The sequence below is a fragment of the Topomyia yanbarensis genome, chromosome 3, assembly GCF_030247195.1.
Source record: "Topomyia yanbarensis strain Yona2022 chromosome 3, ASM3024719v1, whole genome shotgun sequence".
Classification (NCBI taxonomy): domain Eukaryota; kingdom Metazoa; phylum Arthropoda; class Insecta; order Diptera; family Culicidae; genus Topomyia; species Topomyia yanbarensis.
In genome coordinates, this window is record NC_080672.1 from 246,450,627 (window position 1) to 246,477,547 (window position 26,921).

General features: G+C 36.4%; 1 protein-coding gene and 1 long non-coding RNA gene across 2 annotated transcripts in view; one reads left to right on the forward strand and one right to left on the reverse strand.

Annotated features, from left to right (window-relative positions):
* Positions 1-26,921, reverse strand: part of LOC131692871 (scavenger receptor class B member 1) — a 285,198-nt gene that overhangs the window by 232,693 nt on the left and 25,584 nt on the right. The window lies entirely within an intron of this gene.
* On the forward strand, positions 8,841-15,817 carry LOC131692872 (uncharacterized). Its single transcript, XR_009306093.1, has 4 exons — positions 8,841-9,588; positions 14,829-14,911; positions 15,139-15,319; positions 15,376-15,817. It is a non-coding gene; the product is annotated as an uncharacterized LOC131692872 (long non-coding RNA).

Here is a 26,921-nt window from a genome sequence, read left to right on the forward strand (position 1 = left end):
GGGTTGTGGCGTGGGGTCACATAGAAAATTCCAATTCAAACCGATACCACGATGAATGCCAAAAGGTTAAATTTTCACTAAAATGTATGTCAAATAATTTGCATTTGCAGTTGTAGGTCACTGACGGCCAACCGAAGTCTCATTGACCATATTGATTATCATAGACGGGTCCGGAAGTGCCCCAGAAAAGTGGCTACCTATCAAAATTAATACAGTTTATCGGATTGGATCGATTTTCATAAACTTTGTCCCAAATAAAACGTATATTTTTCCCATATACGTCTATGAAACTTCGCACGGATCGCTTACATTGTTCCGGAAATATAGGCTGAACCGTTCGGTCACATATGAAATTCCCATATAAGCCGGAACTAAACTTTTGCCTTTCTCATATAGAAAGGTTATGCAATTGCTCAAAAAACCGACTTTCTAACGGAGGCCTGGAGGACCGAGTGTCATATACCATTCGACACAGTTCGTCGAGATCGGAAAATGTGTGTGTATGTATATGTGTATGTATGTGTGTGTATTTGCGGATATATTAACAAAATGTCCACATCGTTTTCTCGGAGATGGCTGAACCGATTTTCATAAACTTAGTCACGAATGGAAGGTACAAGGCTCCCATTGGACTTCTAGTTCCTGAATTACAGGATGATGAGTACGATCACGCAGAAAATCCCGATTTCAACGGATACTGCGATTAATGTATAAAGGTGAGATTTTTTTTCAAAAATGTGACCACAACTGCTTGGATTGTGGCCAAAGAGACTTTGAATGACTGTTAGTGACATAGAACTACAGTTCTATGTCACTAACAGTCATTCAAAGTCTCTTTGGCCACATTGACCACCATCGAGGGATCCGGAAGCCCAGGCGGAAGTATCCAACAATAATAATTACATCGGTTTTTCGGAGATGGCTAGACCGATTAAACCAAACTGCCTTTAAATTTAATTTAATTCCGACTTACGGTTCCGGTGTTGCGGTTTGTTGCATGCGGTCACATAGAAAATTCCGACTCAAAATGATACCTCGATGAAAGCAAAAAGGTAAAAATTTCGCTAAAATGAATATATCTTTGTGTAAAACAACTTGCATTAGCCGTTCTAGGTCACTGACGGCCAACCGAAGTCTTGTTGACCGCATTGACCATCATACCCAAGTAACAATTGAAGTTTTATAACACACTACAAGTGCAATCTAAGTTTTATGAGTGGCTATAAAACTACCATAAAACCTCAATTGTTACTAGGGCAGACAGTTCCGGAAGGGCCCCGGAAGAATCGCTACCTATAAAAATTAACAAACATATCAGTTAATCGGGGATGGTTGGGACGATCTTCACAACTTAGTCCCAAATGAAAGGTATATAATCGCCATACATGTCTATAAATTTTTGTACGGATCGGTTATATGGTTCCGGAAATATAGACCGAACCCTCCGGTCACATATGAAATTCCCACATAAGCCGTAACAATTTTTTTTCTTAAGGGGACTACATGAAGTTTCAGAAATCGAAGCATCGTACTTTCGATGCCAAATACCTCTAAAATGCATGAAATGACTAGATATTGTGTTATGTCGAAATTTTTTTTGGCTGCTATTGAATTTTATGTCGATTTGAATCCATTTTCGGAGTTATGGCTTTAACCCACAAAAAGACAAGGGATCTCAGAGGCCCGGCTAGTTACTGTTCTCTAGTTTCAATTAACTTGCAATTTGAAATACAAATGATCGAATGTCTTCGGGGCTTCGATTCTCTCACTGATAAAACGACAAAATAGAGGCTTACGATTTCGTTGGGTCTTAGGAGTGATGCTTCTTGAAGTCGCAATTATAAGAGTGCGACCACACATATAAACTGATACCACTATAACAGTCTAAATTATTAATGACACCCAAACGTCGCTTTGACATTGGCCATACACCTAGAAAAAATAGTGTAAATTTACGTATCCTGACCCCGGCATATACGAGCATCAAAAATGACTTACTTTTAAGTTTGATTTTAATTTTCCATGACATTGTATTTCGTAAATCATTTTACTCCACATATAGCGTTTGTTCTGAATGGCAGTAAGTGTAATTTTATGTCATTACGCATGTAATGCATATGTTTCACGTGAAAATAAACGGAGCACGGTTATATTTCGTCATTTCGTGAATTACGGTTTGTTAAATTCTATCATGCTTGCAATGACGTCAACGATAAAATTCATATTTTTGATATGCATCTACGACGGTTCCTGAGTTTTTTTTTTATCTTAAATACGTTTATTTAGGCTCAAATGCTTTAGCTTAACGAGGCCGATAATTCATTTTTTTATTACATGTCACATGTTAGTGGGGGAAGGGAAAGCCGTATTTAGGGGCGGCTTGCTCCCCTCTTATGTGAGTAAAGGAAAAAGGTAGGAAGTGGGATACATATTGAGTAATTGACATCGTCGTTTGCTGATTGATCATTGTGGCGGATATGCACACTTTGTTGTAGTGTTGTAGTTTCCAGCCTGTAATCGCAGGGTCACGGCTTGCCAGGACGTCCCGGACTGGCACATAGGGTTCCTGAGTTCACAGAAGTAGGAACTGAATAAGAAAATTTAAAATTCGAATTAATATTTTTGATTCCAAATGTCCTTAAAATGCACGAAACGTCGAGATTTGCTGAAATCTCGAAAAAAGTCGACCAAGATTGACTTTTCAGTATTTTGGCAAGTTTTTGCCTTTGCTTTTCTCATATAGAAAGGTTATGCAATCACTCTAAAAATCGTCAACCTAATTTTCTTTCGACTGACATAGGATTTATGGATTTTACAGGAGCGTAGCTAGGGAAGTAAGGAAGACATCAGGACCGGCGAATGTGTGTAGGTGCAAAGTGTATAAACCCTAGAACGTTGCACTGGGGTACAAATGTACCCCACGCCTTCTTTGGAGCAGTGTGAAAACGAGAATTCGGCATTTACCGACCTGGGACCCTCACCATAATTCAATTTAGAGTTTCTAGTAAGAGTAGGTGTCAAAGTTGGTGTGGGGTACATTTGTACCCAAGTGTACGGTTTCCGTTAGTGTTTCGTCAGATTTCTTGCTGTCAGTGGAAATTTGATTCGTGACAATACCAGTTTAAATACTGGTTGTTTTATTGCGTAAATAACAACTTCATTTTGAAGCGGTTCAAAAAATTGTTCTCATTTTTGCTGATTTTTATTGTTTATATTTTATAGTTTTTGAAAGCAATGTTTCACAAGTATAATTTGCGCACAGTAACTGCAGTAACAGTAACGTTGCGTGTTACCAATGTATTACTGGTCAGAAATATTTTTTCATTTCAATTTCCACCCCATTTCGTGGTATTTTCCAAAACACGATTTTTAAACTTTCACTCTTCAAAATAATTGCACTTTTTCAAAAATATCGAAATTCCATTTTTACCGTTTCAATTTCTTTGAACAATTAGAATCATTTGATTTTTTTCAAATCGGTTCAAAATTCGCAAAATTATAGTAAGCGATTTTTTCACTTTTTATTTTGTTCAAACCAATTTATGTATCATTGATTCAATAAATTCCTTACTTTCACTTACACAGCTGTTTTCGAAATTTAAAACGAAGAAAGTGATGTATGATGATTCAACTATATAGTTTAATCATCAGACCCTATGGTTAAATAATATTTTGGTTACTTTCATGTAGCTTTCAAATGGTTTACAATATCGCCTTGATGTCAAAGGAAAAGTTGTAGGAAAGTTAATGGGCCTTTTGAAAAACCTATTATTGTTGATGGAGAAACGCGAATAACTTATGAAAAGGTCGTAATAAAACAAAATAATTGTGTTGTTTAAACAAAAGTTAAAATATCTCGAGAAATACTACATTTCAGAAAATTTTTGTTATGAGCATTTCGATTTAAAAAGGCGTTTAGAATCGTTTTCATATATATTGTATTTTTGACTGCAAATAGTATGAATTATAAAAATATGTCAAAAGTTGTTGTTAAGACAACTTTTTTATTGAAAGCTTCTCCATGCTCCAAATACACTAAAAAATTTGCTTTTACGTCTTTAAAACGATAAACATTAGATTTTTGACATTTTATGATGGGGTAACGCGAATAACTTTTGAAAAGAGCATAATTACAGGAATTAATTGTTTTTGATGGAGCAAAATTCCAAATATCTCGAAAACTATCGGATTTTGGAAGATTTTTGTTAAATACATTTTGATTTTAAATGATTCTTAGAATTATATTCTGTGATAAAATTACAATTTTGTATGTCAATTAGTATGAAATTTTAAAACATGTATGAAGTTATTGTTAGAAAAACTTTTTTACCGATAAGTTCTCCATCATGCAATCACATTCAAAATGTTTCTTTGGTTTTCGCAGACAAAATAGAAAAATTTAAAAAAATGGGTTTTTTCGCAATTTAAATTTTTAACATAAATTTTTGTTTTTTGAAAAATGACACAACATTTTTTTCAGTGTATATTTTTTTGGATAGAAGTATTTATACCCTGTAACTCGTTCTCAGATAGCTTTGCTGTATAAAATACAGTGAACGAACAAAAAAATTGAAATTGATGCACGTAGAAACGTTTACGCCCTTTTGAAAAATTGCTCTTGTATCAAAATATTCCAATTGCCAGAGAATATCATGGAGATTCATATATCGAACACACCTGCAAAGTTTCGTTCGAATCTACGATGGTCATATTTTGCGGTCGGCCGGTTTCTCATGGAATCCCTATCAAAGTGGGGTGCGCATTTAGGTACGCAGCCATTAACAAAAGGCTGAATTCATATTTTTGAAAGACTTCGTTTTCAATAGGACTCATAACATTATGAGATTAAAATTAAGGACACTCTTAAACTACCGAGCAAGTTTTCGAGCTTTTTCCTCGTTTGTAAGAATATAGCTTGATTTGTTCAACCTCTTTCGCGAAATTTTCATTTCTTAAAAATGTCTATGCTTAATTTGTTTTTGTAGATCCTGATAGATAAATTTCAAAGCAGGATCACGAGAACGTTGATATTGACGTCTTCGAACATTTTTCAAGCGAAGCAGATGAAGATCGTCGCGGAGATTAGATAGTGTAAGGAAGGGACGGCTTATTTGGCCTAGAAGATAGCGTTCAGGAAGGAGAAAAGGAAGAGAAAGTGGAGCGGGGTGGAATGAAAGTGATATAGAAGTGAGAAGGAAAATGCGGCGGAGGAAGTTTTAACAGTTTATGTAAGGAGGAAGGGAGAAGCAGCAATAAAATTTATGTAGAATCAGATTTGTGGATTGTTTTGATTTCCAGGTTTGGGTAAGACTTCTTATGACTAATTGAGACGGGAGACTCAAGGAATTTTCATGGTTCAAGTCGAGGGTCTGCCCCAAAGGGAAGAAGAGCGTGTCCGGATAAGAATAAGAAGAGTTGTAAAACAAAACTCTCGCTTTACGTATACCTATACCTTATCTGGTATCATCTTGGGTTTTCACGTCATTTGCAGTTTGACAAGACCAAAATTTGACAAGACCATAAGTTGACGTTGGCACGGTCTATCCCTGAGAATGATCATAGGAAGGGCAATCCCTCGATTCAAGTAGCCTACTAATATGGTCCGTTGAATTGTCAAAGAAAGGTCGGTACTCAGCACTCATTTCTATAGGCTATCATAGTATGCTTTGGATATAAGTTATCGCTATCGTGTATCTACACCGATATCAAACAATAATAAAGAATTTTAAAGCGGATTGTTTTACTTTTCACATGCACCAGTTTTTTCGCCACTGTTAATTATATCAATCTTATTCATGAATACCACGTTTGAGCTTAATTTCAGCCGATGCCGTATGAAATATAACAACTCCCGAAAAAAATAAGCGCTGCAATGTTATTTCACCAATGGAAAATTTCACACCGAAGATATCGGTAACCAATCCAGTGCTAAAACGACTCGATAGACATTATCTTGGCACTTTTCGCTTATGACAAGCATCGCCACGAAATAATCTGATGAGCTGGGAAACCATTTAAAAACTGAATCTTCATTTCACAATCGCCTTTTGCATTGTTACATGTACAGGCATTAAAATATAACCATGCGTGAATTTTTTAACTTAGCACTGTTACGATATAACAACAAAAGCACACATGTTTGGAAAATCATTACGAAAACCAATTTACCAAAAGTTTTATTTTTGCCAAGAAAAAAGGTTTTCACTGTGAGAAGAAAATAATATATTAATATACACCTAGTCGCTTTAAAGTAATATCTCTGCTAAGAGTATTCTAACATTTCCAAAGCTATGTAGTTTACCAAGTTATGTTATATGTTCATTCATAAAAATTTGAATTTGAGTTTCAGTATACCTCAGAATACAAACACACAAACACAATTAGCCTTATGCCATTTTTAATAAATCCAAAATGTTATCTATTCTTACATTTAACACTAAGTCAGGTTTTAGTAGGGACTAAAACCTGACTCAGTTTTATCTCAAACAAAATCACAATAGTTTTTAGATTGCTTTTGTATAACAAATGTGTCTTTTTAACAACGACACCACAACCAAATGAGAATTTCGAATGTTATCCAAGCACATTCCTTCGAAAACCAATCCGTCAAATTGCGGAATAAGGCTGAAAAACTCTAAAAAATATTTGAATCTTTTTAATTTTATTCATCCCAGCAGTTGAGAGTTGTTTCGAAACGAAATTGCCATTAATCATATTTACTTCAATGGAAAGATCGGAGAACATCCAGTATTTCAACTTATGCGTTCGTAAATGCTTTGTATCAATAGTAAACAGCCGGCCCTAACGACAGGAAAATCGAAAATCATCGAGCACCAGATTGAAATGTTGATAAATTTGAGCCGATGACATGCTTACGCGATTTGCGATGCGGTAACGAAACCAGATTCAAATGAAAGGCCTAATGTAATGTAATGTAAGAAAATTTAACGCTATTAATTTGTTTTAGGTTTTCTGATCTTGGGACAATTTCGTCAAAACACGATGTTTTAACCATAGAACTTTCAAACAAAACAAACAGGTGTACATAAGGCTTATTCGCGACAAAATTTGAGCATCTACAAAAACAGGTCTCTTGAAATACTCAACCCAATGAAATATTTCTCACAGATATGTACGTGTATTTGTTCTATTTAAAACTACATAGCTCGTTGATATTTAAAAAGCGCATTCAAAAATAACGTCACAAGAAGGTACTATGTACAGTTTAAGCGAAAATCAGGGATAATCAATTTAACTGATAAACACTTTTTAACTGCTTTGTTCCGCAATGTTTATTATTTAGCCTATCATGAGAGCCCAATTTTGCATGATAGGGCGTATCTCCGAAACGTTTAATGAATTTGTCTCTTCCGGTGCACTGTAGACATTGTTTGCTTCTAAACATGCAATCTTTGACGTAGTGAGAAGATCCCAAAATCTGACCAGAATATAAAGAATACATTATGACTGCACTAAAATCGTTTTTGTAAGCAATGTTCCTGGTAGATATTCTGGGGTAGCTTCCTGTTGGTACGAAGTTTTTTGCTGTTTCATCCACTGGTGCAGTTGCCCTGCCAAACCAAATAATTCTTGGGAAACTTAGACTTCTCTCTCTCTTTCTGTATCTCGTTCAGAACTACTTTCTACGTCCCAAGCTTTTCTTTATCCATCATCACGCAGGAAAATTAGGTAAAAAATCCCCGAAAAAAAATTCGAACAAGTGTTTATCCTTCACATTCTTCCTATCACTATGGTACGGAAGTGTACCATTACCTTGAATGACTTTCTTTTGAATTTCTTAATGATGTTTCGAATTATGCACAAACATTTTTTAAAAAAAATTCCTAACAACAGTTCGAACAGAATGGTCAGGCCTTCTTTTAAATGTTTGTCTCATTATAGAATTGGGTCGTTTATTCAAATTATTTTTTGAATTTCTTTTGTTTTAGCTATTGACAATCGAGTATCAGACAATTCTAAAACACTGTGAACAGAACTGGCAAATTAGAGAAGTATTCTAATTAAATTCCCTGATTTTTTAAAAGCGCTTTTTATGTATTAAAAATTATGTAGTTGTTGATAGAAAACACATACCTCTGTGAGAAATATTTCATTTTTGGTTGAATATTTCAAGAGATCTATGTGTTGTAGGTGTCCATATTTTGTCGCGAACAAGCCTTAATTAGAAAGGATATAAAACACCTACCATAACAAGCCATAGATCGTCTAAACCCGCTCACGAACTAAACTAACTTACTATTACCATCCGTTTGTATAACCTTCAAATTCCAACATCAATTGAACATTTCAGTGTCCTGATCACTTATTTAGGTCACTCACTTAAGTAGAAACACTAGATAATATTAAAAGTGGCCGTGGCGAAGAAAAGAACGAATGCGTGAAGATGAAAACAGAAGAGAATGGAAACACTAGATAGTGTCGTATATTAATCAGCTACCACAAAACGGGGTATCTTTGATCAAATGAGACTTTTTTCAGTAACGCTCAATGAGATAATTCCCTCTAACAAAATCTTCGAAACAAAAATAACAACTTATATTCTAAACATCGGGATCGATTATTTCGTCATTTAATGTACCTTTCATTAACATACATTTATATTGAAAATGACACAACTCTCCTGCGTTGATTCAATCGGATCAAACAATCCCTTGTATATTAATGATCCGCCTTCGACGCACTTCCCCTACACGAACGCGAGTGAAGCATAAAACGTTGTGCGATCGAAGAACGCAGCCCAATGTTTAGCTTGCGTGTTGAAGCTTAAAAGCTCGGCATCATTGTACACTGAAAATCAAAGTTACCTATTTTTTGGGTTAAATTTGCTCACTGGAAAGTTTATACATGGGCAACCCAAAATTAGGTAGAAATTTGAACATGGCGATTACCCATAATTTGAGTTGGTCGCTGTGAACTTCGTGTTGGGTAGGAATTGAATAATGACGTCTACTCAAATTCAAGTTCATCGCTTTGTACTTATATTTTGGGTAGTCCATTTCAAACAAAGTAGTAGGTAATGTTTTTGACAGCCATTGTTATTGTTGTGAATCAAATTGCATGAAGTGGCTCTGGAAAAGAATGGTAATTATAATGCATAATGCAATAATTTCAACTAAAATTAATGATTAATTTATTTCAGCCTAGAAACTTACACTCAGGCAAAAAATACAGCGAATTTCACATGAATATCGTATAATTTTTAGCCACAAGCAGCACGTATGTAAATCATAAGATTATCTTATGAAACGGCATTTATTTGGTCAAATCGGTTTGCAATGATTTCATGTTCCATAAGGCATCTTTGAATTATCATAAGACAATATCATACATTTCTCTTATGTTTATGAGAATCATAAGATGCTCGTATGAAACTCGAACGACTGACATATGCAATAAATTGTAAAATGTAAAGGTAATCATACAAGTCGTATGTTTTCCATATTAATCTTATGAAATCATAGTTTTGTTACTTTTCTAGTCATCATAAGATGAATCTTATGAATTTCGCTATGCATTTTGCCTTAGCGTAGGATAAAGCAATTAGCGCTGGATCTAAAACATGAGTCGGTGAGTACTGAAACGTTGTTTATTTTTTGCTTGTGGGTTCATGTTGAGTTGCTCATAGTACTTAAATAGCGGCCACCGCATCATTCCGAAACCCGATCGGACCTCGAAAGACACATTGAACTCATGATGGGACGTTGATGATTCATATTTTTTGGAAATGTCTGAAATGCATATCGCTAGAGTTAAAATAGAATATAACTATTAGAGGGCAATGGCAGCGGCTAGCGGTGATTAAATATTTTCTCGTTCTTACATATGATGGGCCCATTAGATTGACATTTGTTGCCCCTGACACACGCAGGTTAAAGTAATTAGTAACAATAGCAGCTACAAAGCGATACAGTTTGGCAATTATATGCCAAATGTTCCAGGCTGCAACAATTCTAATTCGAGTCTATTGATCAAAAGCAGGCAAAAACCTCAAGCGGTGTGAATTTAGTAAACGGGGTAATTCTAAAAGATGCGACGAAATGTTGAATGATAAAAGGTCGAATATAGCAAATGATTGAAAATAACAAAGGTTCCAATGTTACTAAAGGTTTAATGAAACAAAAGTTTAAAATTTAAAAAACAGAATAATGTATTATCACCGTTATGACGCGTCACCTCGCCTAGTTTGGTGAGGTGAGAGCGAAAAAGCGATCACCGCAGTCACTTAGGTGACTATAGTCACCCAAGGTGACAGAAGTCACCTGGCAGAGCGATTCCAATAATCATTTTGAGTGACGACGGTCATCGTAAGATGGGAAAAAGTGACTAAATGCACGAAAAAGAATTATCTATGTTTAATTCCACAAATTATTTCTTCACTTTTAATCAAGATAAAATTTTCATTTTAAATCCAGGAATTTATTAAACTAAAATGGATTTTTGGGTTGGATCAACCAAAATATCTATTACATTAATCTTACAGGTTTTGTTATCTGTGTTTTTCGAAGATCAACCAAATTATTGTTTATTTCAAATAAATCAGTGATTGAAGCATAAACATGCGTCTGATTGATTCCAAAAGTCTTCCTGTATTAGTTCGACAATCCTTGCTGGATTGAAACAAAGAGATAAAAGTTTGTTCTAACTAATAAGAACGTTGTTTACACGTGCGACAAACAATCGAATTCTGAAGCGATCGAAAGTAATTTGTTTTTGATGCGTTACATCGAAAACAAAATCCCAAAGAAAATATACTCTCCAGCGATTTGTTGGATTCAATAGCAACAAAGGTCAAGTTGGCATTACTGCCGGATTCGTTGAGTCGTTCGAAGTCGATATCAAGCGAGCATTTGACCGAGGAACTAACTGAGCAAAAGCATCCCGCGGAAGTAATGGTCTTACGCGAGTAGGCCGTCGCTATGCCGAAGGTTCTAAACATAACAAAATTCTTCAGTGGTAAGTTACTTATCATTTAGTCTTGCGCAATGAGTTGAGAACAATTTATTCATTTGAAGGTACAACGAATGCTACGAAAAATCTGCTGTTAGATTTTTCGACGCATCAAAGAATAGAACAGAGACGATCGCATCCATAAAGTCTTGCTTGCTTTCAACTTCATTTTATAGAATAACTCTGCAGAAGACACAGTTCTAGTAGTACGAGATATTCGTCAGGCTACAGCGACAGTGGCGATGTTTTCTCTTGCTTAAATAGTCCTTATAGATGCTACTGAAATTGGCCCAGAATAAGTGAATTCTGCAGATGAACAGGAGACACTCGATAGTGTCACGGAAAATATACCGATTGTTACTACTGAAGTTGATGCGAATGTACCAGGTGAAGGAGAAATGGTTGAAATTATATGCCCTGCAACAAATATAATTACATTTTGCAACAAAATTGGTGTTGACTCAACATTTCAAAACCATTATTTTGAACGTTTCTTATATTTAAAACAACGAAATGTACAATTTGAATTGATAAAATAGTTTTTTTTTCATTTCAATGTTTGATATGTATTGATACAAATATTTGTATTGTTTAAAGCAACCAAACGGACTTATTGAAACAACAAATTTGTATTTTTGTTTCGATTGTTGTTATGATGAGATCAATAAAACATTTTTTGATTCAATTTTTTTTTCACGTTTGACCCAATAAATTATTCAGAGTTATTTCAACAATTGTTTTATTTAAATTAACAAACATTTTTTATTGAACACTGAACAATTTGATAAATTTGTTGTTTTAACCCTCATTCTATTCGACTTTAATAATTATTTTTCTGCGCGTGCTCACCTAAAAAATGTAGGTGATTAGAACCAAAAAGTGTTGCGTTTACTTTCAGATATTTTTTTTTTGAATTTTCGGGTAACATTTCCTTTTGGTCAATGGCAGTTGGGAAGTTTCTGAATGACGTAAATTGAAGATAGGCGTTTTTTTTGAAATTCAAGAAGGCGGTTTATGGTTACAACCAAACACTTAAAAGCACCGTTAATATAGGTGCCATTTGAAAGGTAGTGTTTATTAGAAGGCAAAAAATGATGATTGGAGCCATTTAAAAATCCAAGATGGTGGATTCCGATTATCACAAAACACTGAAAACCATGGCATTTTCTGATGCATATTAGTACCGTGAGTTAATATCTCAGTCCTTTTTCAATTTTAGGCCAAAAACTATTGAAAAAACATGTTTTAGTTTGTTTCCTTTTAAGACAATAACACATCCAAACCCATGCGACTTGCACAGCTCTATAGGTTGCCTTATCAGATCTACCATAGTTTGCAGATGAAACTTGGGATGGCAGGCTGCTAGCGGATTGCAAAAGTACCAGATCATAATGTTTCAAAGATTTTCTTCCATTTAATTCCACTATGTTGAGCATAATAAATTTATTAGCCTTAGGAATAAAAAAAAAAAAAAAAAAACATAGTGGAATTAAATGGAAGAAAATCTTTGAAACATTACGTACATTCCACTAAGACCTCCGTTCGCGTATATATTGTACCAGATCATGCCGCGTGGGGTGCTGACCCGGTTGACAATGAGGTGAACGAGATAATTGCAGATACGTCATTTAGTAGAACAACTGTCAGTTTGTTGGTTGAATTTAATTTGGTTTTTTTAAATTTAAAAATCAGAAAAGAATAATTAAGGTTTAAGAATGATATGAGTGTACTCGTGAGGACACCCGCTATCAGTACATATGAAACACTGACATAATTTTTCCAAATTAAAGATCCCTATTGGCGCCATTTTGAGTTCCATGATGGCGACTTCCGGTTACTACAAAATATTGAAAACCATCATCAATATGGGTGTCAATTAAAATGTAGTGTTTAGTAGAAGGCAAAAATTAATGATTGGTGCCATTCCGAAATCCAAGATGGCGGCTTCCGGTTACCACAAAACACTGAAAATCACACCCAAAATGGTAGGTAGTTATTAGAAGAAGGCGAAAATTGATGATTGGTTCCATTTGGAAAACCAAGATGGCCGCTTTCGGTTATCACAATACACCGTAAACCACCATCAATATGGGTGTCATTGGAAAGGTAGTAATTAGTAGAAGGCGAAAATTGACGGTTGGAGCCATTTGAAATCCAAGATGGCGGCGTTCGGTTACCACAAAACATCAAAAACCATTATCAATATGGTTGTGATTTGAAAGGTATTGATTAGTAGAAGCCAAAAATCGACGATTGGCGCCATTTTGAAATCTAAGACGATTGACTTGGCTTGTTAGATAGAGCCCATCAAACAAATTTTCATGCAAGAGGTGACAGAATGGGGTCAATGCACTGACAAAATCGGGGGTAGACTGAATCAGGCACAGACAATATCGGTGGCTGATAATATCGGATCTTCCCTATATTTCTAAGTACTTCGATAGTACCATTAAAAATAACTATGTTTCTAGAATCATCCATTTCGTAAACTAGCATTCGGTGAAATGGAAATCATCGTACTGACGCTCTTCCTTTTTTCAAATCATCTATCTATTGCTTTTAACCCTTTCATTCCCAAAGTTTTCCTAGTGCATGTAGGGTTTCAAAACTATTTTTCCTTGAAAACAGTGATGTTAAGAAACACGAATTCTTTTTTCATAAAGATAGGAGCTTCCCTCGCAGCACTAGAAGCTGCTCAATTTCTACCTTCTAATGGTCAATACAATTCCCCTAGAATATTCGATTTGAAACAGATTTTGCTTAGTGACCGCACCCCACAACCCATAACTCTGGAATGGGAAATCGGATCGAGATGAAATTTAATAGCCATTTACGGGGATAAAACACCTTTCATTTGAGACCAAGTTTGGTCGAATCTCCGAAAAACCAATGAGACTGTAATTCTAAATTTGGATACTTCCGCCGGGGCTTCCGGAACCGACGATGGTGGCCAATGTGACCAAAGAGACTTTGAATGGCTGTTAGTGACCTAGTACTACAAATCTAAGTAGATGTGGCACCAGTTTGAAAAAGTTTTCACCTTTATACATTCATTACAGAATTTTTTAAAATCAACATTTTCTGCGTGATCGTACTCTTCACTCTGTAACTCCGGAACCGGAAGTCAGATCCATTATAAATTCAATAGCAGCCTACAGGATGCACGTTTCATTTGAGACTAAGTTTATGAAAATCGGTTCAGCCATCTCTGAGAAAAGTGAGTGAGATTGTGGTCACATACACACAGAGAATTGACGGACTGAATCGAATGGTATATGTCACTCGAGCCTCCGGGTCTCCGTTGAAAAGACGGTTTTCAGAGCAGTTTTCTATTGAGAAAGGCAAAACGTAAATCGTACGAACAAGTTATAGCAAATAGTGGTACATTTAACACTTTTATAATGAGTGGCTCATGTCCCTTCAGATTTGACCGCACTTACCGCTTGATGACGTCCCAGTTTGATATTTCTTTTGAGTGGTTTGAGAAAACTGAGAAAACGAAAATCGTCAACGCAGGCCTGGATACGGTTAAAGAAATATAAACAAATTTTGGTAGCCTCGCATCGTTTTGCGGAGCAGCTGGATATGTAAGGATATTTATTATTTTAAATCTAGTCCTGTAATTTAATTCTATTAATCGAATCGTATATTTAAAGCATTGTCATCAATACCCCCAGGGTTGCAAAATTGATTCGGTCCTGTGACTCCAAATCTAAAGAATATGGCGTGCGGCATCGAAGAATTTATTCCGTGCATATTAGGTCGTCTTGTTTCAAACACCTATTAAATCTATCTAAAGGGAAAATGTTGCAAAATTACACAAACTAAAAATTAAAAATCTGACGCGTTTCGTTTTGCAGATGATGATCGAGTTGCACTTTTTGTTGCCAACGAACGGAAAACAAATAAATAATTGAAGAAATTTTTCTCCTCAAAATATTTGGTAAGTAAATAAGGAAACGACATTTATTCACTATTACTTGTGGATACACTGGAAGATAAACTAATGGCGTTTTCGTTTTTGACTCTGCACTACACCAGTGTAGTCGGTGCTACACTCATTCAAACCTGAGTGTAATCAGTCTATCTCTTTTTTGCACTACACCTGTGTAGCACCAAGAACAAACGAAAGCGCCATAAGACTAATTTAATTTCTACCACTTTTTATAGATTATTTCTGCTGCCTCTGCACTCCTTGCTGTCGTTCGATTCCGTTCACGTGGCTTCGACGTGCTGCCTCGTGGATCGGCAACTCGTTGGTAGCGAGCCGCGTGGCTTGTTTCGATATTCCACCTGTTGCTATGGGCCTTGGTTGCCTCTAGATGACCTCGCATCTGCGTGGTGACTTCAGGTATGGTTAAGATGATCGGTTGTGGTATAACGTATATATAATAACATTTTTTTAAGGAAACTATTCAGTCATGTCAAACTGAGGCTTCCAATAGTCAACACCGGTGAAACAACGTCATCTCGGTTATTGACTTCAGATACATCGAGCAATACGGAACATTTGAACAAGACTGTAGCTTACCCGAGCTCCGAGCCACTACAATTCCATTTGACTTTAGTCATACCGGCTGGAATATAATATAGAATTCTGGCTGTCTAAGAGACAAGTATTTTAATTGTGCATTCATTTTTTTTTGTTTTTTGTTGATGATTAATTCATTTCAAATATATTTGTAGTTGGGACTATGGCCACATTTGCAATTATGGTGCCACTGACATATGAGCAAGCGTATGGGGGATAGACCACTAGTGAATAATTGTTCTTAAACCTGAGGGGTAACCACCCATATTGATGGTGGTTTTAAGTGTTTTGTTACCAGCCGCCATCTTGGATTTCAAAATGACGCCAATAATCAATTTTCACTTTCTACTAATTACTACCTTTCAAATGACCCTCATATTGATGGTGGTTTTCAGTGTTTTGTGGTGACCGGAAGGCGCCATCTTGGATTTCAAAATGGCACCAATCATCGATTTTTATCTTCTACTAATTACTACCTTTCAAATGACACCCATATTGATGGTGATTTTTAGTGTTTTGTGGTAACCGGAAACCGCCATCTTGGATTTCAAAATGGCACCAATCATCAATCTTTGCCTCCTACTAATTACTAACTTTCAAACGACACCCATATTGATGACGGTTTTCAGTGTTTTATGGTAACAGGAAGCCGCCATCTTGGATTTCAAAATGGCGCCAATCATCAATTTTCGCCTTCTAACAATTACTACCTTTCAAATGACCCTCATATTGATGGTGGTTTTCAGTGTTTTGTGGTAACCGGAAGCCGCCATCTTGGATTTCAAAATGGCACCAATCATCGATTTTTATCTTCTACTAATTACTACCTTTCAAATGACACCCATATTGATGGTGGTTTTAAGTGTTTTGTGGTAACGGGAAGCCGCTATCTTGGATTTCAAAATGGCGCCAATAATCAATTTTCGCCTTCTACTAATTACTACCTTTCAAACGACACCCATATTGATGGTGATTTTCAGTGTTTTATGGTAACCGGAAGCCGCCATCTTGGATTTCAAAATGGCGTCAATCATCAATTTTCGTCTTCTAACAATTACTACCTTTCAAATGACCCCAATATTGATGGTGGTTTTTAGTGTTTTGTGGTAATCGGAAACCGCCATCTTGGATTTCAAAATGGCGCCAATCATCGATTTTCGCCTTCTACTAATTATTACCGTTCAAATGATAGCCATATTGATGGTGGTTTTCAGTGTTTTGTGGTAACCGGAAGCCGCCATTTTGGATTTCATAATGGCACCAATCATCAATTTTTGCCTTCAACTAATCAAAACCTTTCAAATGACATCAATATTTATGGTAATTTCAAGTGTTTTGTGGTAACCGGAAGCCGCCATTTTGGATTTCAAAATGGCACCAATCATCAATTTTCGCCTTCAACTAATCAATACCTTTCAAATGACACCCATATTTATGGTAGTTTCAAGTGTTTTGTGGTAACCGAAAGCCGCCATCTTGAATTTCAAAATGGCGCCAATCATCAATTTACAGCTTCTACAAATGGCTACTTTTCAAATGATACCCATATTGATGGTTGTTCTTAGTGCGAATGCCAAGCATCCATATAATATATATTGGAAGCCTATATTTTGGGTTATCCGAACGTTACAGAAATTTTGGGTTATCCGCTCGTTATAAATTTTGGGTTATGCGCTCAGTACACAAACTTTGGGTTATCCGCTCTTTACTCAAATTTTGGGTTATCCGCTCAGTACTCAAATTTTCGGTTATCCGCTCAGTACTCAAATTTTGGGTTATCCGCTCAGTACTCAAATATTGGGTTATCCGCGCGTTACTCAAATGTTGGGTTATCCGCTCGTTACTCAAATTTTGGATTATTTCATCGTTACTTAAACTTTGGGTTACCCGCTCTGTACCCAACGCTTGGGTTATCTGTAACCCAAACTTTGGGTAGTCCTCACACTACCCAAAATTTAAGTTCAAAGCTTGTTACCCAAAAGTGAGGAGATGCACTTTAGTCCATTTTGGGTAGGATTCTACCCAAAATTAGGTAACGGCCGGTAAGCGTGTACATACCAATTGTAGACTCACAGGGGTATAGTAAATCAACTGTGGTACAAGTAGTAAGCGCGTGTTAATTCGTTCGTAGCCTTAAGCGAACCCTATACGAGACAAGAATATTGTCAATGAAATATTGACAAGACTGCTTCAATCAGTCAATTCCATTTGAATGCTACAGAATCAATATTTTCATAATGTCCATACACGATCAATATATTGATCAATAATTGGTTTATTGCCAATATTTCTGCCCGTGTAGGGTCCGCTTTAGATGTGATAGAGATTTTGTCATTCAAAACAATTTTAATCTTCGACAATACAGCCCGTTGCAGAAAATCGATTTAGTTCGTTTAAAGAGTAGAATGAAGCGCATTTTATGGTTTAGAATAGTTCTGTGTTATGTCCAAAGATATATATATATATATATATATATATATATATATATATATATATATATATATATATATATATATATATATATATATATATATATATATATATATATATATATATATATATATATATATATATATATATATATATATATAGTGATTGGACTGCGCTTAAATAGGTATCATCGTCTTTGCTTCGTTCATAAGAAGCAGTACAGTTAATTTTTTTGCCGGGAAAATGAAAAATGCTCGCGTTGGAGCGAAGCGAAAAAGTCGAGTACAACGTACCCTTATTCATCCTACCATTTGAGCTAATGCGTTGAATAAATACTGCTCTAGCTAATGTGTTCAAATGAATGGGATGGATAGAAGAGCTAAGATGAATTAGGGCGCAGTAACCCTATATTTCTAATCAAAATTACCCCGAAAACAAAGGAGAATTCGAAACACTAAAACAATAAACCATACTTTATGTAAGGTCTTGTGTCCTTATGCACAAAAATTTGGCATTATCTAAAACTTTTCCCATTTGGGAATTTTGTAAAGCAGTTTTCTCCTTACAGTTTTTTAGTGTGATTTTTCTCACAAAAGTGCTCTTCTGTGTATTTTTGTCTAAAATATATTAAAAAATTATATTAAAAATTAAATTAAATTATGATATACAAGAAAGGCGACAAATTGGACTCTGAAAACTACAGAGCGATCACAGTAACAAATGCCGCTTACAAAGTGCTATCCCAGATTCTGTTCCGGTGCCTATCACCGCTGGTAAATGGATTTGTCGGGAGTTATCAGGCCGGTTTCATCAACGGCAGATCAACAAACGACCAAATCTTTACTATACGGCAAATCCTCCAAAAATGCCGTGAATACCAGGTCCCGACACATCACCTGTTCATCGACTTTAAAGCCGCATATGACACGGTGGACCGTGTAGAGCTATGGAAAATTATGGCCGAGAACGGCTTCCCTGGGAAGCAGACAAGACTGATTAAGGCTACGATGGATGGTGTAAGGTGTTTTGTCAAAATTTCGGGCGGCCTCTTACTATGGGTGAGGATCCAGGAAGTTTCACCACCGCACGAATGCGCCATGTACAACACACTGATTAGACCGGTTGTTCTCTACGGGCACGAAACGTGGACAATGCTCGAGGAGGATCTGCAAGCACTCGAAGTCTTCGAAAGAAGGGTACTGAGAACGATCTTCGGTGGTGTGCAGGAGGATGGCGTGTGGAGGAGAAGGATGAACCTCGAACTTGCGCGACTCTATGGTGAGCCAAGTATCCGGAAAGTAGCTCAAGCTGGAAGGGTACGGTGGGCGGGACGGGGTTGGTTTTCACCTCCAACCCGCAGGTACAAGACGGAGATGAGCGCAGCGTTCCCGGTGGCTGGACCAAGTGGAGCAGAACCTGGCGAGTATCGGGCACCTGAGAGGTTGGAGACAATGCTGCTTGTCTGACCGAGTCACGTGGCGGAATATTGTGGAACAGATTAAATCATGTTAATATGATGTATAATCAGGAAATAATAATAATATTAAAAAAATGAACGGTTTTTTGTCTTTCTCAAATAAATCAAATTTAAGTCAAAGCATTTGTGCATACAATCCTTCAACGTAGATATTAAAAAAGAAGTTTTACGCAGAATCTTCGAAGTCTTGCCAAGACTTTTCAAGGTCTACAGTTTTTACGTTGCAGATAGGGTAATGACCCTATCGAAAAGAAATAGTTCAATTTTTCGCTGTAGGTAATTCCAGTACCAGGATACTAGTGCCTACAACACGGGTAGAAAATGAAACTAAATGATAATCAAAATGTCACACAATCTCCAGTTTACAATTAGCATCACGACTAAACCTTTTCAATGAGCGCCTCCAAAAGAAGATAATGCTATTAATAACAAATTGTTTGCCGCAACATTTTCAATGTCGATGCCGTGTGTAAAGTTACGACTAGAATACCAACTAGTGATGCATGGACGCACGTATTGTGCAGCATGTCCGTATATGCCAATCGGTTATATTTACCAAATAGCTATTACGAATTGGGTGTCTGCGGTGACCACAAAACCGAAACATTTTTTACTACTAGAAGGTTAGTCAATAAAACATTCAATAACCTTTAAACTTTATCATTGGACAGTCACTTGCGTTTCTATTATTTGTTTGATGTTTGCTGAACATTCGATATCCTACTCATTTCAATATTGTGGTTGAATTTTAGTAACATTCGCAAATCTGTTTAGCATAACTATAGATCTATGCTACTACATTTTAATTGCTGCAAAAATCTACAATATCGATCATGAAATTTGAAAATTGAAAGATGGATATCCATTCTAGAGTGAATCAATTATAAACCTAATTAATTATCAACTTACAGAACGGAAAACGGGTGGGCAGGCTGTTCGAAATGGAATGTGAAAAATCTTTTATCTTCAACTTTCAAGGAGTCAGGCGTTCCACCTGAGTCTAGTAGCATAGTATGTGAGAGAGCTTAACTAATTGTCGGGTTTTGTCCACCAACCGAAAACAAGCGTGGCGCCACAAATTAATTACGTCGGCACAAAGCGAATAATGGTAATTAATGAGAGCTTCGCTTATGAAACGTTCTATTAAAACATCATGCTTTCCGTCATATTGGTTCGTTGCAAATACTTTCAAATTTATAACAAGATTTGATAAATGGTGAAATATATCCCCTTCAAAGAGTAAAACCACAGATAACAGACATTTAGGCTAGACATTTCTTAAAAAACCTGTGTGAACTTTCAAATGGATAAACTTTGGAAATCCGTGTTTCACTATTGCCATCTACGCAACTGTTTGCTACACATGTTTTACAACTGCACTCCAACTGCAATGCGTCGAGCACTGCGCCACCTACAAATGTTATCCAAACGTGTTACAGAGTTTGATTTATTGGGAATTTCTGTAGCGGGTATTTACACACATTTTGAATCGAGCCTAAACGTCTGTTATCTGTGGTAAAACTTTGCGTTAATGTTCGTTTCTACATTCAAAACTAGGCCGTTATATTTTTATAATAAGAAAAAATCTGTTTATTGCACATCATTCAAAGCGAACATAATGTGGAGAGAAAGGTGGGCTTCGTTTTTCACTACACGACACGTTTTCGTATTTGCAGATCGGCTCACACTCGGCCAGCTTCAAAATACAGTCAAACGAAAAACTGACCCGAAATAGTGGTGAGGTGTTTCATGCTGTGTTGAGTTGAAATCACTTTTCTCTTTTCTATCTAGACATCGACAACAAGGTAGTGAGTGCACAAAACATAAACAGTCCTTCCCGTCTTGTACCGACGTACAGGAGCTGGAGTCCGGACAAAACCTCTAAAAGTAATGTTTAAGTATTAATATTTTATATTTTTCCCAAATATATTGAATGATCTACATTCAAAATTTTATGATCATTGGATAAAAATACAATTTTTAAAAGCAGTTTGAACGTAGCAATATCCGAACTTTTTGATGATTTTGTTTTCGGTAATTGTCTAGTTTAGAGATTTTAGTGATAGAGGTCCAATTTTAAAGCCTGTATAGCGGCCCTTACACGTTCAATATTTTTATCAATACGAGTATTGACGATATTGTTGCAATATTTCAATCCCATTTGAAATCCACATCGTCAATACCACTTTTTTCCATTACACGTACAATACTTTTGTCAATACTCTCTAGTATTGTCAAAAATATTGCTTATCGGACAGAAATAGCCAACAGCATATAAATTTCCACCAAAGTGCCAGCTTGCAGAATCTAAATAATGATGGTTTGCTGTTTTTACACTCCGATAAAATTTCAGAATTGTTACCGTAGAAACCATACAGTTGTTTATATCAGTGTAGCCAGTTTTATCAGTATTTCATCAAAGTGCACTGTCACTTTGACAGTGTACCGTTTTCAGTAGCTTAAAACGCGCCCTCGAAATATTATCCGAGCATTCCGTATTAACATATTTGTATTTGGTGTTACTTAGGCTATACGGCATGGCTTCAATTACAATTTTTTTAATTTAATTTTTGAACTCTCGATAGCAGTAAAAATATAAATATACTACCACTTGCTTATTGTGTTCTTTGTGAGTAGATATAACTAGAAAAGGGTACAAATTGTGATTGTATATTCTTTTCTTCTCCTCTTGTTAAAATAACTAAAAAAAATTCATTTCTGAATCCTATTGTAAAATTTCTTTCTACGGTTTGTTTCAAAATAATTCGACTTCTGCTAACCTGCAATATAACTCTCCGATGTGGCGTTTTGAAATGAGCGTGTAGCACCTTCTAGATATAGGACGATGAAGAATATTAAAAAAATTGCATTTAAAATTCGATTACTCCTGTTTTTCGCACGGGATAAAACTTGCTTACTTGCCCTAATATAGTTTGTGTGCAACATAGGCCATAATATTGCACATGGAGGTCGAAAAGTTGATTCAAATTATTGAGATGTATGCAAGAGGAACATAGCGGCCTTTTACACTGTTTTCGTTTGGTTTCAGGATGCAGCCATTTCTGCAATGACAGGTACTAATGTCTTAGGCCGGACTAAACTTAGGCCAAAAATCAAAGATAGTACCGTGTGGCAGTACCAACTAGATTCAAGCTTACCGCTATAAAAGAGCGACAGTAAAGAAGACAAAATAGAAACAAAAATCAATGAAACGACAACAAAAATTAATTTCCTCAAGCAAAACAAAAACTGTTTTACTGTTGCCTAATTTCCCAAATAGAGAACAATAAATAATTATTATGGGTCGTAGAAATACAGTCGGTACTCTGTATTCCTTAAATTTGCCCATTGCAATCATTATTCCATGAGAAGACGTAGTATGCGACATCGACGATATTTCTGTTTCGCAGTTCAAATTTTACAACTGTAAAAATAATCGCACTTTTCATTTATTATCTTGCATTTGCCAAGCAGGGTGGGCACTACTGGAACTTCATTCTATTTCTAATAAGCCTAGGTTAAAGCGCCTTTGCTCGCTCTCTGAAAATTAGAGATTAGGGTGCAAAAGCCAAATATCAAAGCTCGCCCTGAGGGAAACTCCGTGGAAGCCGCCCTCGACCAAACACAATTAACAGCAGTCAGCGAAAGATGAACCCTCTGGTTCTGTTTTCTATTAACAATTTAAATGCGAGTAACGGTTTGTCCGGAATCCCCCTCAAAATGAACCTCGACAGTCGGGTCCTACGCCCAAATTTAAAATAAAAACATGTCGTAATAGAAATTTAAAATATGAAAATGGTGCAAAATAAACTCCAGATTCTACTACCTTACTTGTACTTACATCACGCTCCACGCTGTGTTAATAGTCGTCAGTGTCTGGTCCAGTCTTGAAACGACGCTGACGCGAACACAAGAAGTGGTTGAAACACACGCACATCCGCTGTATACACAAATAAAGTTGTATACAGCGAATGTGCGTTACTGAATACTTGAGATGAGTTAAATCATTCCGCTAAACAATCTACGAAAGCGAATGATTATTATTTAAAAAGGAAGGATCTCACCAAATTGTCCACAGCGCCCGTCGCAGATTCGATTTTCAACGTAATCCTTCCGGTGGACAGGGATGGTGCATAGAACTGCGATTGAACCTTGGTCATAGACAGCGGAGACACCATCCAGAAATTCACCTCTTCGTTTAGTTGCTGGAAAAGTGTGTGTATTAAACTGAAGCAGTACCTAAATTGCATCCTTTGATACACCATCCATCCAGCAATTTGTACTAACGACTCGCAGTAATAGGTGCTTGATTTTTTAGGAAAGTTATTTCCGTCACCAACAACCTCAGGCTTCTCTGTGTGACATTGATCACGAAAACTGAAAGCCTCGAACAGTGCATTCCAGGATATTGATAGGTTGCTGCTCAAAGCGCTCGTTACACTAACCGACGCCATCGTAGTGGTCAAACCATTGACAACTGACTGTCTCCAAATTCAATCCAGACCTCGGCTTTTGAATTGGGTTCTTCAAATTTTCCAAAATGTTAGTAGTACTGAGAGCTGAATTTTGCAGGTGAAAAAACGTGACATGTTGTGAAAACACGTCCAGTTCCATCCAAAGCCTACTAGTTTTTTCATGGGCACTACTTCAGTTGAAAAAATATATTTGATATGGTTGCGAGAATTACATTTTGTGCAATGTGTTCAGCAGATGTCGCTAGTACATTGTGAGCGATGATTTTTTTAAATTTTCTTCAAGCTGTAACGTCTGTTTGTATGTTGCTGTATGCTGCGAAGTCTGTTAAAATAGAAACCGAAAAATTGGGAAAGGAATTGTACAGCCAAGATTTTTTTAATTGCATACGACATTACAAAAATGTCGCTTACACCGCCGCTGATCAAAAACGTATCGGCGCACATATCTACGCTACGATGACTTTGCACCATGCAATCTATGTACACTGGCAGTGTTACCTAGAATTGCATTCAATTCGAACGGTTAGATTTTGAACAGCTCTATCATTTTTCAAGAACATTTTACTTTCTCTTCCGTCAATAACACGGTCGATTTAACGTTTGCTCCTCAACTCTTAGCATAATATCGAAGACTGTCCCGAATCTGGAGACAGTAACAGCAACGCCACTTACGGATAAAGGTAGTACTGCCCATAGTGATGCACACACACATACACACTTTTACATTAAGCTTCCTACCTTCCTCCAATAGAGGCGCTGTAATCTCTGTAGCTTCTGGTGTGTATGGGAGAAGGAAAGAGATATCAGTCTTCTTAATATGTTGTCTTCGATAATATGCTAGACGACATCAGAATCTTTCGATATTTAATTAAATAACGCTGGAATGTTCTCGTTTGCGCTTATGCCCTTTTCACATGTTTATCTACAAATGTCTCATCATACTGTTAAGCGGATTACAAAAGTTTTTTCGATAAAAAGGAAATCCAGAAAACATCATCAATTGAAAAAAATCATTAAAATGGATGTATTAGGTCGCCGCGATAAATGTTTGAAACCAAAATGAACTTAAAATGGCAATGTTTTTGTCAATGATTTTCTTTTCGTGAGATCTGTCTGGCTTTTAGAATTATAATGTGTAAAATTTAAAATGGGTATCAATTCCTCTAAAGATATCATCAGCGAGATGTTCGCAGACCAGGTGTCCCAGCCATCATAATCAACCTATATATCTTTGAAGCGGTTGACTCACGTATAACCTATGAAGAATAACCCACGTATACGACAATTCTTATTCAATGCGTTTGAAAAAAAATCAAAACAGCACGTCGTCGAAGTCCACACAAATGATAAATTAGTTAAAGGCATTTGTAAGCTCATTTGCTGGAACGAAATTGACGCGGTAGGAAGCTTTTGATTATTAATTTTCCCATGTGCAATATATAGAAGGAAATAAGTAGTAAATGAGATTGCGTGCGCAAGAGAGGCACACATCAAATCGTGCCTATACTACCACCTATAAACTTAACCATTCAATAGAAACCATTTAAACCTTCAATTTTGTATCACTGCATCGATTGGTTGTCATAATCCAACTGTAGGATAATAGTATATTGCTTTCAATTAATATCCTCAATATACTTGAAAATACGAAAAAACGATTGATTGTAGCGCGTTTAAAGGTATAGAACCCCTTACGGAGAGTCTTCTTTTCAAAAAAAAAACATTCATGGGAATTGATGCTATTCATAGTGTTAAACAATCAAGAATGGAAAAGCAGTTTTCCCAATTTCTGTCTATCTAGAACGAGGTTTGGAAACGCTGCCAAAAACGACAAAAACATTAACCCAATTCATTAGTTGCTAACTAATCACCTTTGCAAGGAGTTTTCAGAGGATTTTTATGAGCATATGTCGAATTCCGTTAATTCAAAGTTAACGTGCCTTACTACATCAAAACTAAAACCTATTTTATCCCATCTTGTGTTGTAAATATATATTTGAAATTACCTTATTACTTCATTTGATATTTCATTTCATATAGATATATAAAACAATTAAAATCAAATAAAATTATTTTATTTACCCTGTTTTGGAGGTGTCTTTTGCACTGTGCTAATCGTATGTTCGTACATGGCAATGAAAAGGTTCATAATGGTAATAAGATCGAAACGCTAGGTCAGTAAAGCCTAATACACAACATAACATAACAGAAAGTCGAACCATCATCAGAACCGGCAACTGCGGCTTGAGGTTTCATGGTCATACTGGTGCAAAAAGAAAGGTACCGTTCGCAACACGAACAGGAACGATTCTTAACGCTCATATGATTAGGCATAATGCCCATCCCGAGCAAACGAAAAGCCCATAATACCCCCATTCTCATGGGGTTTGACATGGGTGTTTGAAATGGGTTCAACCCATGAAAACACCATCACCATGGTCCGGTTGATCCCATATAAAATACCATATGTTGGTATATTTATGGGTTACGGAGACCATTTTATGGTGTCTTGATGGTTGTGAATTTTGGCACGGACCATGTTTAAGGTCTTTTCAAGGGGCTATGTGGTGTTTGAACCCATGAGTATTTGCTCGGGATAACTGCTCCAAACACATAAAATCCTCTGCGGTTTTTGCCTTTCTCATATAAAGAAAGGCTATGCAATCACTGTAAAAATCGACTTTTTAACCGAGGCCCGGAGGGCCGAGTGTCATATACCATTCGATTCAGTTTGTCGAGATCGGCAAATGTCTGTGTGTGTGTATGTATGTGTGTGTGTGTGTGTATGTGTGTGTGTATGTGTGTGTCATTTAAACTCACACAATTTTCTCAGAGATGGCTGAACCGATTTTCACAAACTTAGTTTCATCTGAAAGGTATAACGCTCCCATAAGCTGCTATTGAATTTTTAGTTGATCCGACTTCCGGTTCCGGAGTTACGGGTTGAAGAGTGCGGTCACACAGCAAATTCCCATATAAACTGGTACCACCATGATGTTAAAATGATGTAAAACATATTAAAATTGATGTAACATTACTC